We start from the raw sequence: 11,907 nt of genomic DNA, 5'->3' as shown, positions 1-11,907 counted from the left end.
GCTGCCATCTCTCTCCCAAAGATATTCCCTGCTTCCATCTGGGAGAAACATGTACTTATTACTTCCTTTTAGGAGTATCACTATAAATACAATAGAAACACATATGGAATGTTTTCTAAGCAACAGGCAGTGTGCTAAACACTTTACATACATTATTTCAATCTCAGTTAAGCCCCTAACAAGCTTCTTGAGGTCATTTCTAAAGGTTTTGAGAGATTATATAATTTGACCAAATGTCAAATTACATGATCTGTAAATGTCACGGTGACGATTCTAACCCAGGACTCCTAAAGCAATGTTCTTCACCATGCTGCTGCCTAGGTAAACATTATCTCCCTTAAAGAAACTGCTGTTAATCCCTTCCTGTCCCTGTCCACTCCAAAGACCTCAGCAACTTGGAGTTTTGTCCTCTTAACACAAATATAAAACTTCAAGAGCTGGAACATACCTATGACTTTTGGGGGCTGGCTCTGCTCCTCCCCATGCCAGGCCTGTCCTGCCAGGAGCAAGTTTCATTCCTGCCAGGCTCACTCTTTCTGGCTGGCATGTCTTCATCAATCTTTCAGTAAGATGCTATTAGAAATAATATTGATTCTTTTATAATTTAAAAATTTTGTCAGTAAGATTTCCAATACAGCACTGTTAACAGTGATGATTTCAGAATTTGGTCATTAATAGAGTTTTCTCAAGCACTATCCACTGTAGATGCTTAGTAAACAGTGAGAGTGTGGGCTTCTTAGCAGACCTCACCCTACCCTATTAAGGAGGATGATTGCTGTCTCCCTTTCTCTTCCACCCCATTAAGACAACAACTTTTCAAAATGAATTTCTCTCACTTGATTTGTTTTTAATTTTCATGACTCTTTACTTTCTATACAAGACAAAGTCTTACCGCTTACCCACTGAGCTCTGAAAGCTGACTTCCTTGGCCAATCGTTCCTCCATCTGGGAACCCTGAATCCTTTTCCTGTTACCATCTTTATAATACTTGAATTTGAACACTTTATGACAGTAGGGTCAAGTAAATAATGTACATTGGGTTCAAAGTCTGTTTCTCTTTGTGGATTCTTAGAGAAGAGAGTAATTGGGAAAGGCATCTTCTTAAGATCCAAGTTTTTCTGTGTACTTAAGTTACTGGGTGGGGCCAGGTATTACTAACAAGGATGTAATTGTTCCAAGAAAGCCTGACCTTGTGCAAAAATTGTAGCACACCTCACTGAGAGTTGTCATGCTCAAGTTAGAAGGCTGTGCTTGATAACCTGACAGCCTGAGAATTGTGATAGGGCAAGTCTGAGGGGAGTCTGATTTTCATAGCGGCTGAAACACTGGAAGATTCCACACAACTTAAATAATGCTGGAAAAATATTACTTACCACTGGCAACCCAAGTGTAGTATATAAGCTGTGCTAAGACAGGCATGGCAGGGGAAAGTTTTATCCCTTTGAGGCTCTCAACTGACTGAGAATCCTTGCTTTACACTTTCAAGAATTAGTAATTTGAAGATAACATTTTTATTTATTTATTTATTATTTATTTATTTATTTATTATACAGCAGTTTCTTATTAGTCATCAATTTTATACACATCAGTGTATACATGCCAATCCCACTCTCCCAATTCAGCACACCACCATCCCCACCCTCCCACGGCTTTCCCCCCTTGGTGTCCATATGTTTGTTCTCTACATCTGTGTCTCAATTTCTGCCCTGCAAACTGGTTCATCTGTACCATTTTTCTAGGTTCTACATATATGTGTTAATATACAATATTTGTTCTTCTCTTTCAGACCTACTTCACTCTGTATGACAGTTCCTAGATCCATCCACGTCTCAACAAATGACCCAATTTTGCTCCTTTTTATGGCTGAGTAATATTCCATTGTATATATGTACAACATCTTCTTTATCCATTCATCTGTTGATGGGCATTTAGGTTGCTTCCATGACCTGGCTATTGTAAGTAGTGCTGTAATGAATATTGGGGTGCATGTGTCTTTTTGAATTGTGGTTTTCTCTGAGTATATGCCCAGTAGAGGGATTGCTGGGTCATATGGTAATTCTATTTTTAGTTTTTTAAGGAACCTCCATACTGTTCTCCATAATGGCTGTATCAGTTTACATTCCCACCAACAGTTCAAGAGTGTTCCCTTTTCTCCACACCCTCTCCAGCATTTGTTGTTTGTAGATTTTCTGATGATGCCCGTTCTAACTGGTGTGAGGTGATACCTCATTGTAGTTTTTTTATTTTTTTATTTTTTTGCGGTACGCAGGCCTCTCACTGTTGCAGCCTCTCCCATTGCGGAGCACAGGCTCCGGACGCGTAGGCTCAGCGGCCATGGCTCATGGACCCAGCCGCTCTGCGGCATGTGGGATCCTCCCAGACCGGGGCACGAACCCGTGTCCCCTGCATCGGCAGGCAGACCCTCAACAACTGAGCCACCAGGGAAGCCCCTCATTGTAGTTTTGATTTGCATTTCTCTAATAATTAGTGATGTTGAGCAGCTTTTCATGTGCTTCTTGGCCATCTGTATGTCTTCTTTGGAGAAATGTGTATTTAGGTCTTCTGCCCATTTTTGGATTGGGTTGTTTGTTTTTTTAATATTGAGCTGCATGAGCTGTTTATATATTTTGGAGATTAATCCTTTGTCGGTTGATTCGTTTGCAAATATTTTCTCCCATTCTGAGGGTTGTATTCTCATCTTGTTTATGGTTTCCTTTGCTGTGCAAAAGCTTTTAAGTTTCATTAGGTCCCATTTGTTTATTTTTGTTTTTATTTCCATTACTCTAGGAGGTGGATCAGAAAAGATCTTGCTGTGATTTATGTCAAAGAGTGTTCTTGCTATGTTTTCCTCTAAGAGTTTTATAGTGTCCGGTCTTGCATTTAGGTCTCTAATCCACTTTGAGTTTATGGTGTTAGGGAGTGTCCTAATTTCATTCTTTTACATGTAGCTGTCCAGTTTTCCCAGCACCACTTATTGAAGAGACTGTCTTTTCTCCATTGTATATCCTTGCCTCCTTTGTCATAGATTAGTTGACCATAGGTGCGTGGGTTTACCTCTGGGCTTGTTTCTATCTTGTTCCATTGATCTATGTTTCTGTTTTTGTGTCAGTACCATATTGTCTTGATTACTGTAGCTTTGTAGTATAATCTGAAGTCAAGGAGTCTGATTCCTCCAGCTCTGTTTTTTTCCCTCAAGACTGCTTTGGCTATTTGGGGTCTTTTTTTTTTTTTTTTTTTTTTTTTTTTTGCGGTATGTGGGCCTCTCACCGCTGTGGCCTCTCCCGTTGCGGAGCACAGGCTCTGGACACGCAGGCTCAGCGACCATGGCTCACGGGCCCAGCCACTCCACGGCATGTGGGATCCTCCTGGACCGGGGCACGAACCCGTGTCCCCTGCATCAGCAGGCAGACTCTCAACCACTGCACCACCAGGGAAGCCCCTATTTGGGGTCTTTTATGTCTTCATACAAATTTTAAGATTTTTTGTTCTAGTTCTGTAAAAAATGTCTTTGGTAATTTGATAGGGATTGCATTGAATCTGTAGATTGCTTTGGGTAGTAGAGTCATTTTCACAATATTGATTATTCCAATCCAAGAACATGGTATATCTCTCCATCTGTTGGTATCATCTTTAATTTCTTTCATCAGTGTATTATAGTTTTCTGCATACGGGTCTTTTGTCTCCCTAGGTAGGTTAATCCTAGGTATTTTATTCTTTTTGTTACAATGGTAAATGGGAGTGTTTCCTTAATTTCTTTTTGAGATTTTTCATCATTAGTGTATAGGAATGCCAGAGATTTCTGTGCATTAATTTTATATCCTGCTACTTTACCAAATTCATTGATTAGCTCTAGTAGTCTTCTGGTGGCGTCTTTAGGATTCTCTATGTATAGTATCATGTCATCTGCGAACAGTGACAGTTTTACTTCTTCTTTTCCAATTTGTATTCCTTTTATTTCTTTTTCTTCTCTGATTGCCGTGGCTAGGACTTCCAAAACTATGTTGAATAATGAAGATAACATTTTTAATTGGTTTAAAATACATATGTTTATGATATCACTTATACATGGAATCTAAAATATGACACAAATGAACTTATCTACGAAACAGAAACAAACTCACAGACATAGAGAAGAGACTGTGGTTGCCAAGTGGGAGGAGAGAGGCAGAGAGATGGACTGGGAGTTTGGGGTTAGTAGATGTAATTATATATAGAATGGGTAAACAACACGGTCCTACTGTGTAGCACAGGGAGCTATGTACAATATCCTGTGATAAACCATAATGGAAAAGAATATGAAAAAGAATGTATATATATGTATAACTGAATCACTTTGCTGTACAGCAGAAATTAACACAACATTGTAAGTCAACTACACTTCGATAAAAGAAATTTTTAAAAATACATGTTTATGGTGTTGTTGCAACATGAATTTTATCTGGCAAGTACTGTTGTTCCCATTCATACAAGAATAGAATGAAAAAATATTTATGGTCATCTGTACATTTTAATACATTGGTTAAGAACACCAGAGATCTGCTGCTTGCTAGCTGTACGAGTTCATAAACCTTTTTACTCCTAGGGTCCTCAGGTTCTTCATCAATACAATGGGAATAATAATAGTGCCCTCCCTACAAGGTCACTTGAGGATTAAATGAAATAAAGCATGTGAAGCAGCCACACAGTAAGCTCTTATTAAGCATTAGCTATTATTATTATTAATATAGGCTGGGCAGGGCATAATAAATAAACACAGCCTCACTATAGCATTCTTCCAGTAAGAATCATAACTAAGGGCATTTCCTGTTGACTGGGTTGCAAGCACCATCTAAGCAGGTTTTGAGTTTGCTTCTGTATGGATCTAAGGGCACTGTGTTTTGCTATCATTTTAAAGATTTTTACATTTATTTATTTATTTTATTTATTTATTTTTAGCTGTGTTGGGTCTTCGTTGCTGCGCGCGGGTTTTCTCTAGTTGCAGCGAGCAGGGGCTACTCTTCGTTGCGGTGTGCGGGCTTCTCATTGCGGTGGCTTCTCTGGTTGCGCAGCATGGGCTCTAGGCGCACGGGCTTCAGCAGTTGTGGCACACGGGCTCAGTAGTTGTGGCTCACGGGCTTAGTTGCTCCACGGCATGTGGTATCTTCCCAGACCAGGCATGTGGTATCTTCCCAGACCAGGATTTGAACCCATGTCCTCTGCATTGGCAGGTGGATTCTTAACCACTGTGCCACCAGGGAAGCCCTTGTTCTCATTTTAAAATGAACTTAGCAGAGGATTGATGTCTTGGTTCTGGGTCCCTCCAAAGCAGACCTGAAGATAAAACTTTGCGTGCAAGTAGTTTATTTAAAGGTGATCTCAGGAAGCACAGTAAGGTAGTGAGATAGGGAAGGAAGGAAAACTAATAAAGGATGTGTTAATGAACAGGTTACTATGGGCGACTGTTGCTGTGGACCCTTTGACAAGCTCTGTGGAACACACCTCAAAATCAACTCATGCGGGGGAAAGAAGCTTGAGTATCTATCTACCAACTTTCCTCCATCATTGGTTAAGGGGCACTTTTGGGGTGTTGACTCCCCAGCACTTCCAGCCCACCCTGTGAAGGCAGAGTGCACTCTCTTGGTCTGGCTGTGAATGTCCAGGCAGACCCTCAGGAAGTCATTGGCTATACGGGAATTGTTTGCGGGTGACCTCTAGGCAGGCCAAGGGAATGTGAGTAGGGCACCAACATCAACTTTTACAAGTGGGTACTAGGTGGTTAGGAAATAACGGTTAATTACTCTTATGTGTAATAATGGTATTATTGTTATATAGGAGAATGTCCTCATTCTTAAGAGATGCCTACTGAAATACTTATGTGTCACAGTGATTGCAACTAACTTTCAAATGATTCAGCAAAAATAAATAAACATACTCACAAAGCAAATACAGCAAAATGTTAACATTTACTGAATCTAGAGTTAGGTAGTGGTCTATAGATATTCATTGTACTATTCTTTCAACTCTTCTGTATGTTTGACATTTTCATAAATAAAATGTTGAGGAAAAGTATTTAGTATTTATTGAGTGTCTGCTATGTGCTGAACACTCTAAGCAATGGGGTTGCCAGTCCCATCCAAACCAAGATGGTAGCTTTGTCATGAATTAGTAAGATTTGGCTTTTCAAGTCACTCTCCTGCCATCTGTGGAGAACTGTTTTAATAACTATACAATGGATAATGTCTATAAAACGAATGGTGCTCCCTTAACTCCACAACATTAGGTTGGTACCCTGGGAGATACAAAGATGAGCAAAACAAAGCTCCTGGTCTTCAAGCGTCTTACATTTCTAGAGGGTTAACAATGATTAGGAGCCAGTTAGAGTGCATTTTCAGATTAAAAAACGTTATCATGGCGCCCCTTCTAGAGAGTCAAAGAAGTGACGTGCTTTGTCCAAGAACATATAAGTTGTCCCTGGAACATTCCTCTTTCCTAGGACCGACGGGAGAGGAAACCATTTTGCCATAAGTAGTTAAGCCCAGTAGTTAACCATTAAGCCTAAGTAGTTTCGCTGGTTGGAGTATTAACAGAGTCCAATACTCCACGTCCTCCACAAGTGGCTCAGGCCCAGAGGGACAGAAGACAGGCAGCCTCAAATGTGGAAATTCCTGAGAGTAGAAACAGTCTGCTCCACATCAGGCCCATGTACTTCTGGGCAGAGGAAGGGGTCCAAGAACTGGCAGCCATGGCCATCTGATTTAAGTGAGCCCAAGAAGCACCTGTGGAGTCTCTGGGCACCTTTCCTTCATCAGGAATCTCATCTTTAACAAACTCCCAGGTGACTGACATGGTGGTTCAGGGGTCTCATTTTGCGAACCATGGACTATGGGACTAAGTATTGATGCGGGTGATGAAGGTAGAAGCCCCTCAGCTCAGGGTAAGTGCCTAGCACAGTGCCTAGTGCATGGTGGGTACTCAGGAAACAGTAGTGAAAGGAAGGAAGGAGGGAAGGAAGAAAGGAAAAAAGGAAGGGAGGGAGGGGGGGAAAGATGGGGAGGATGCCTACTTGGAGGTAAATTGGGTGCTCTGCCCTGGAAGAGAATGTGTACACAGGGCTGCCCCGTGGGAAAATGACTCTGCTGGTGCACAGACCTCACAGTACTTCCTGCTGTGTGGGAATGAAGAACAGAGAGGGAAACAGACAACGAGGAGGAAAGACCCGATGGGCAGCACAGCTGACTGCTGACACGTGCCATCCCCAAAGGCCTTTGAGCTGCAGCCTTCACATCTGCTGTCACCAAGCTTGATGTGACAGAGGCAGCAGCTCAGCAAATGGGTGGAGGGTCACAGGCCATCAGGGTCATCTGGCCAGGTCACTGGAAATACAACTGAGGGTTTTAATGTAAAAGAAAACTTAGAAATCTGGTAGTCACAGCCTTGCAATGACAGAGTGGTTCTTTGAGCAATGCAGGGACCCAGTGTGGTGCCTTTCCATCTAGAATCCGACACAGTTTCAACTAAACTGCTTAAAATTGGTCATGGAACTTCAGAATTTCCAGCTTGTAAACAGTAATTAATGATCCTCTAACTTCCCATCCTCCATTAGGATTCCTTCATCCCCAAAAATCCTAGACCTTAAATCAAGACCTGAAAGGCCACCTGTCTAGGGTTGCCAGATTTAGCAAATAAAAATACGACACCCATTAAATGTGAATTTCAGATAAGTAACAAATAATTTTTTAGTATAACTATGTCCTGTGCACCTACTATCTGTTAATTTATGACAAAGCCAATATTTGGAATATACTTATACTAAAAAAAAAACCTTTATTTATGTGAAATTCAGATTTAACTAGGTGTTCTGTCTTTTATGTGGCAACTCTACTTCTGCCTAATCCTCCTGTTTTTTAATAGGTGAGGAAGTGAAGTTCAGAGGGGTAAAGCGACTTGTTCCTAAAGTGACACAGGGTTAGAATCCATTCAGGATTCCTCGCTGCCACACTGTATCCTTTTCCAAATGCCTTACTTCAGAGTTTCTTAACTTGGCTTCTTGAACCACTAGGGATGAATTTTAGAGTGTCAGTAAAATCCCTGAATTTCAGGCAAAAACGTGTGTGCGAGTGCGTGTGGATATTTCTCTGGGGAGGTCATCTCTGCTTTTTCAATTAGCTTCTCAAGAGTCAAGATTTTAATAAAATATTAAAATAGACTATTTCAGGGACTTCCCTGCTGGCGCAGAGTTTAAGAATCCACCTGCCGTTGCAGGGGATATGGGTTTGATCCCTGGTCGGGGAAGCCCACATGCCGCGGAGCAACTAAGCCCGCGAGTCACAACTGCTGAGCCTGCGTGCTGCAACTTCTGAAGTCCACGCACCTAGAGCCCGTGCTCCGCAGCAAGAGAAGCCACCGCAATGAGAAGCCCTTGCAGTGCAACGAAGAGCAGCCCCTGCTTGGTGCAACTAGAGGAAGCCCATGCGCAGCAACAAAGACCCAACGAAGCCAAAAAATTTTTTAAAAAATAAAACAATAAAACATACTCTTTCACAGTACTACGTTCAGCTTTCAAAATGCAGACATCTACTACTTTGGGCTGAAATCACATTTCTGCTTCCCCTATATCCCTTCATTCCCTGGCATAGCACTGGGTCCAATCATGCTAGGAGATGAATAGATTTTGAGTGCAAGTATACAGAAAACCATCCACTACATCTTCTACATGCCATGCAGTGGAAGCCATCTTACCCTCCACACCCTACCTATATCAAAATGCAAAATTCCTCTTAACTATCCTATATTTTACTTCCTCCACTTCTTAGACTGGCAACCCAGAGTTGACAGGTCAGAACACCTTTCAGAGGATAGGTAGAAGGTCGCAGTGATGTGACCTTTGAGATTGACCACTAGAGGTCCCTTTTTATCCACAGTGATTCTGAAGTTAGACTTTGCTAGGGGTTAGAGAAGATATTTCCATGGACCAATGGGGCAGATCTCTGCCTGTTACAGGCATAACTGGCGTATTCTGTATCAAGCAGTGGGGAAGTAGCCATGTGATACAGCAGGAATGATGCAGAATAAAATGGCTTTCTAAGAAGAAATTGGATAATGTCTTCCAGTGTCAGGCTCGAAGGCAGAGTTTTTAAACAGAAGCAGGGGTCTGGAGCTTCCTCCTCAACAAAAAGGAAAAAAAATGCAGGACATTCCACCACTCACCAACACCAGGCAAACATCCAATTTCCTTCTGAGTGTAGTCTGGCTCCAGGGGCATATTTACTGGAAGCCAATGATGCTTCAGCTGGAGACCCTCATTTGCACAGGCTCATTCTAAAGGCCCTGACCTCAGTAGCTTTATATTGGTGATTATATTTGTAATTCTTTTCCTTAAAGAGGATCCCTGAGTATATAAACATTAGGCCCCATAGGGCTTGGATCTAGCCTGTCTGGCTCCAGGATACAGGATGTCAGGGAGGAAGGAGGTGGGGGAGAGTTTCAAAGTCCCTGGAGACTAACCAGAGTTTTCTGTGGGATGAGGAAGAGATTGATACATGTGCCAAAGAACCAGGCAGCAACTTAATTTCCAAAGAATTGTAACTGTGAGGGCACCAGAAGTGAGGGGGCTCCTTCTTGCCTGCTCAGAGCTTTCCTTGGCCAGTAGAAGTTTGCCAAATCTTCAGGTGAACTAACAAGCCTGTAGCATCCTGTTGGCTGCTTTCTGAATAAACAAATGGTCTTGCCAACCATTGTGTAGATTTCGGAGGAAAAAACCAACCAAACAGAACTCTGGTTCCAGAATTCCTGTGAGCTGGGATAAATCATGAAGTTTACAAAGGATTAAATAATCAACCAGGGTTGAATGAACAATTCTGTTTGGGATTTATGGATTGGATTTTGGAATACCAGTTAAAGCAATATCCACAAATGTAGAAGCAGATGAGTGTAAGGAGTTGCTTCTGTTTTTGAAAGAGAATATGGTGCTGGAAACCTGCAGTCAGCAACGTGGTGGAACTGCCAGTACCGACTAGTAAGAGCTGCCTCTGCGCTTTTCTTCTCAACTCTGCATTCAGTGACTTCAACTTGGTACATTGAAATTGGCCTCATTGGGAGCATTTACACCGTTGAAATTGGCAACCGTTACAAATCAGGGCTCTCCTCTCCAGAACGGGCTGTTAGACCTTTACCAGCACATTGCTGCTTGCACCCCACCCCTAACCTACTCTCCCCCTCCTGCCCCACCCCACCCACTGACACATCACAGAACCTGCAGGCACATCCCCCTGCGTATTTGTATATGTGTAGACACACAGAGGATCATATATGCACACTTTCCCCTTTACGGCCAGCTTGGATGTCAGCAGTCATCCTTGCTCTGTCGTGCCGACATCTTTGGTGTTTTTCTACTAATTACATCGTGATCTCACACAGTGATCTCTCTCTCTCTCTCTCATTCACAATTGTTCTGTCCCTTGCATCATGAGGCCCTCAGTGCCTCAGGGATTAAAGTAGCCAATTGTGAAAGTTCTGAGGCAATAATACTGGTCAGGATAGGGGATTTACCTTAGCTATCCATAAGTGAGCAGTAAACATGACACGAATAACTGCACAGTATCATCCAAATGGAAACCATGTTAATACTGGGTCAGTGTTCTTTCACAATGCTCAGTTTTCACCAGTGTACATCCCGTTCTTGTAGCACTCAGAGAAATTTGAGATGAGCAGCTTTGTGTCAGATGGACAGAAGCAGGCAAAGAAAAGTCATGTGACTTGCTCAGGCCAGTCAAACCCAGGAACGGATGTCACTTCTCAGCCTGAAGACCTTGAGCTACAAAATATTACATGGGAGACAGAGGGAAGGGACTGACATTTTCATGCCTACTTTATGCCAGGTACTCCTATAATAAATAGTCATTATTCCCAATTTCCAGACAAAAGAACAGAGGCCCAGGGGATTTAATCTATTCAAGGATATATAGCTAGTAGGTAGTAGAATATTTTGTTGATAATTTAAAATTTTTTATATCTAAGAAAGGTGTGTATATACATATCCTAAATCCACTCCCCAAAGGAACTCTTTTCAGACTTTTACTGTTTCTTCTGGTAGTCATCTTAATGTCTCCACCTTTAACCAATAGGCTTATTAGTAGAATAAGGAGTACAGTGGCTTTTTTTAGTTTAGTATTTTATGTTTGTATCCTTGATACCTAGAACAGTGCTTGGCACATCATAAACATGTGTTGAAAAAATATCATTATTTCTTTTTAAAAATTCTTTTCCATTGCAGTTTATTATAAGATATTGAATATAGTACCCTGTGCTATATGGTAGGATCTTATTGTTTGTCTATTTTATACACAGTAGCTTGCATCTGCCAATCCCAAACTCCTAAATTAACCCACCCCCCTTTCCCCTTTGGTAACCATAAGTTAGTTTTCTATGTCTGTGAGTCTGTTTCTGTTTTGTAAATAAGTTCATTTGTATCATATGTTAGATTCCACATATAAGTGATATCATATGATATTTGTCTTTCTCTGTTTGACTTACTTCATTTAGTATGATAGTCTCTAGGTCCGTTCATGTTGCTGCAAATGGCACTATTTCATTCTTTTTTATGGCATGTCTTGGCTATTGTAAATAGTGCTGCTGTAAACACTAGGGTGCATGTATCTTTTTAAATTAGAGTTTTTTCTGGATATAAGCCCAGAAGTGGGATTCCAGGATCATATGATAACTCAAGTTTCAGTGTTTTTGTTTTTGTTTTTGTTTTTTGCGGTACGCGGGCCTCTCACCGCCGCGGAGCACAGGCTCCAGACGCGCACGCCCAGCGGCCATGGCTCGCGGGCCCAGCTGCTCCGTGGCACGAACCCGTGTCCCCTGCATTGGCAGGCGGACTCTCAACCACTGTGCCACCAGGGAAGCCCCTCGATTTTTAGTTTTTTA

The sequence above is a fragment of the Lagenorhynchus albirostris genome, chromosome 20 (genome assembly GCF_949774975.1).
Source record: "Lagenorhynchus albirostris chromosome 20, mLagAlb1.1, whole genome shotgun sequence".
NCBI lineage: Eukaryota > Metazoa > Chordata > Mammalia > Artiodactyla > Delphinidae > Lagenorhynchus > Lagenorhynchus albirostris.
Note: the sequence above shows the minus strand (reverse complement) of the source record.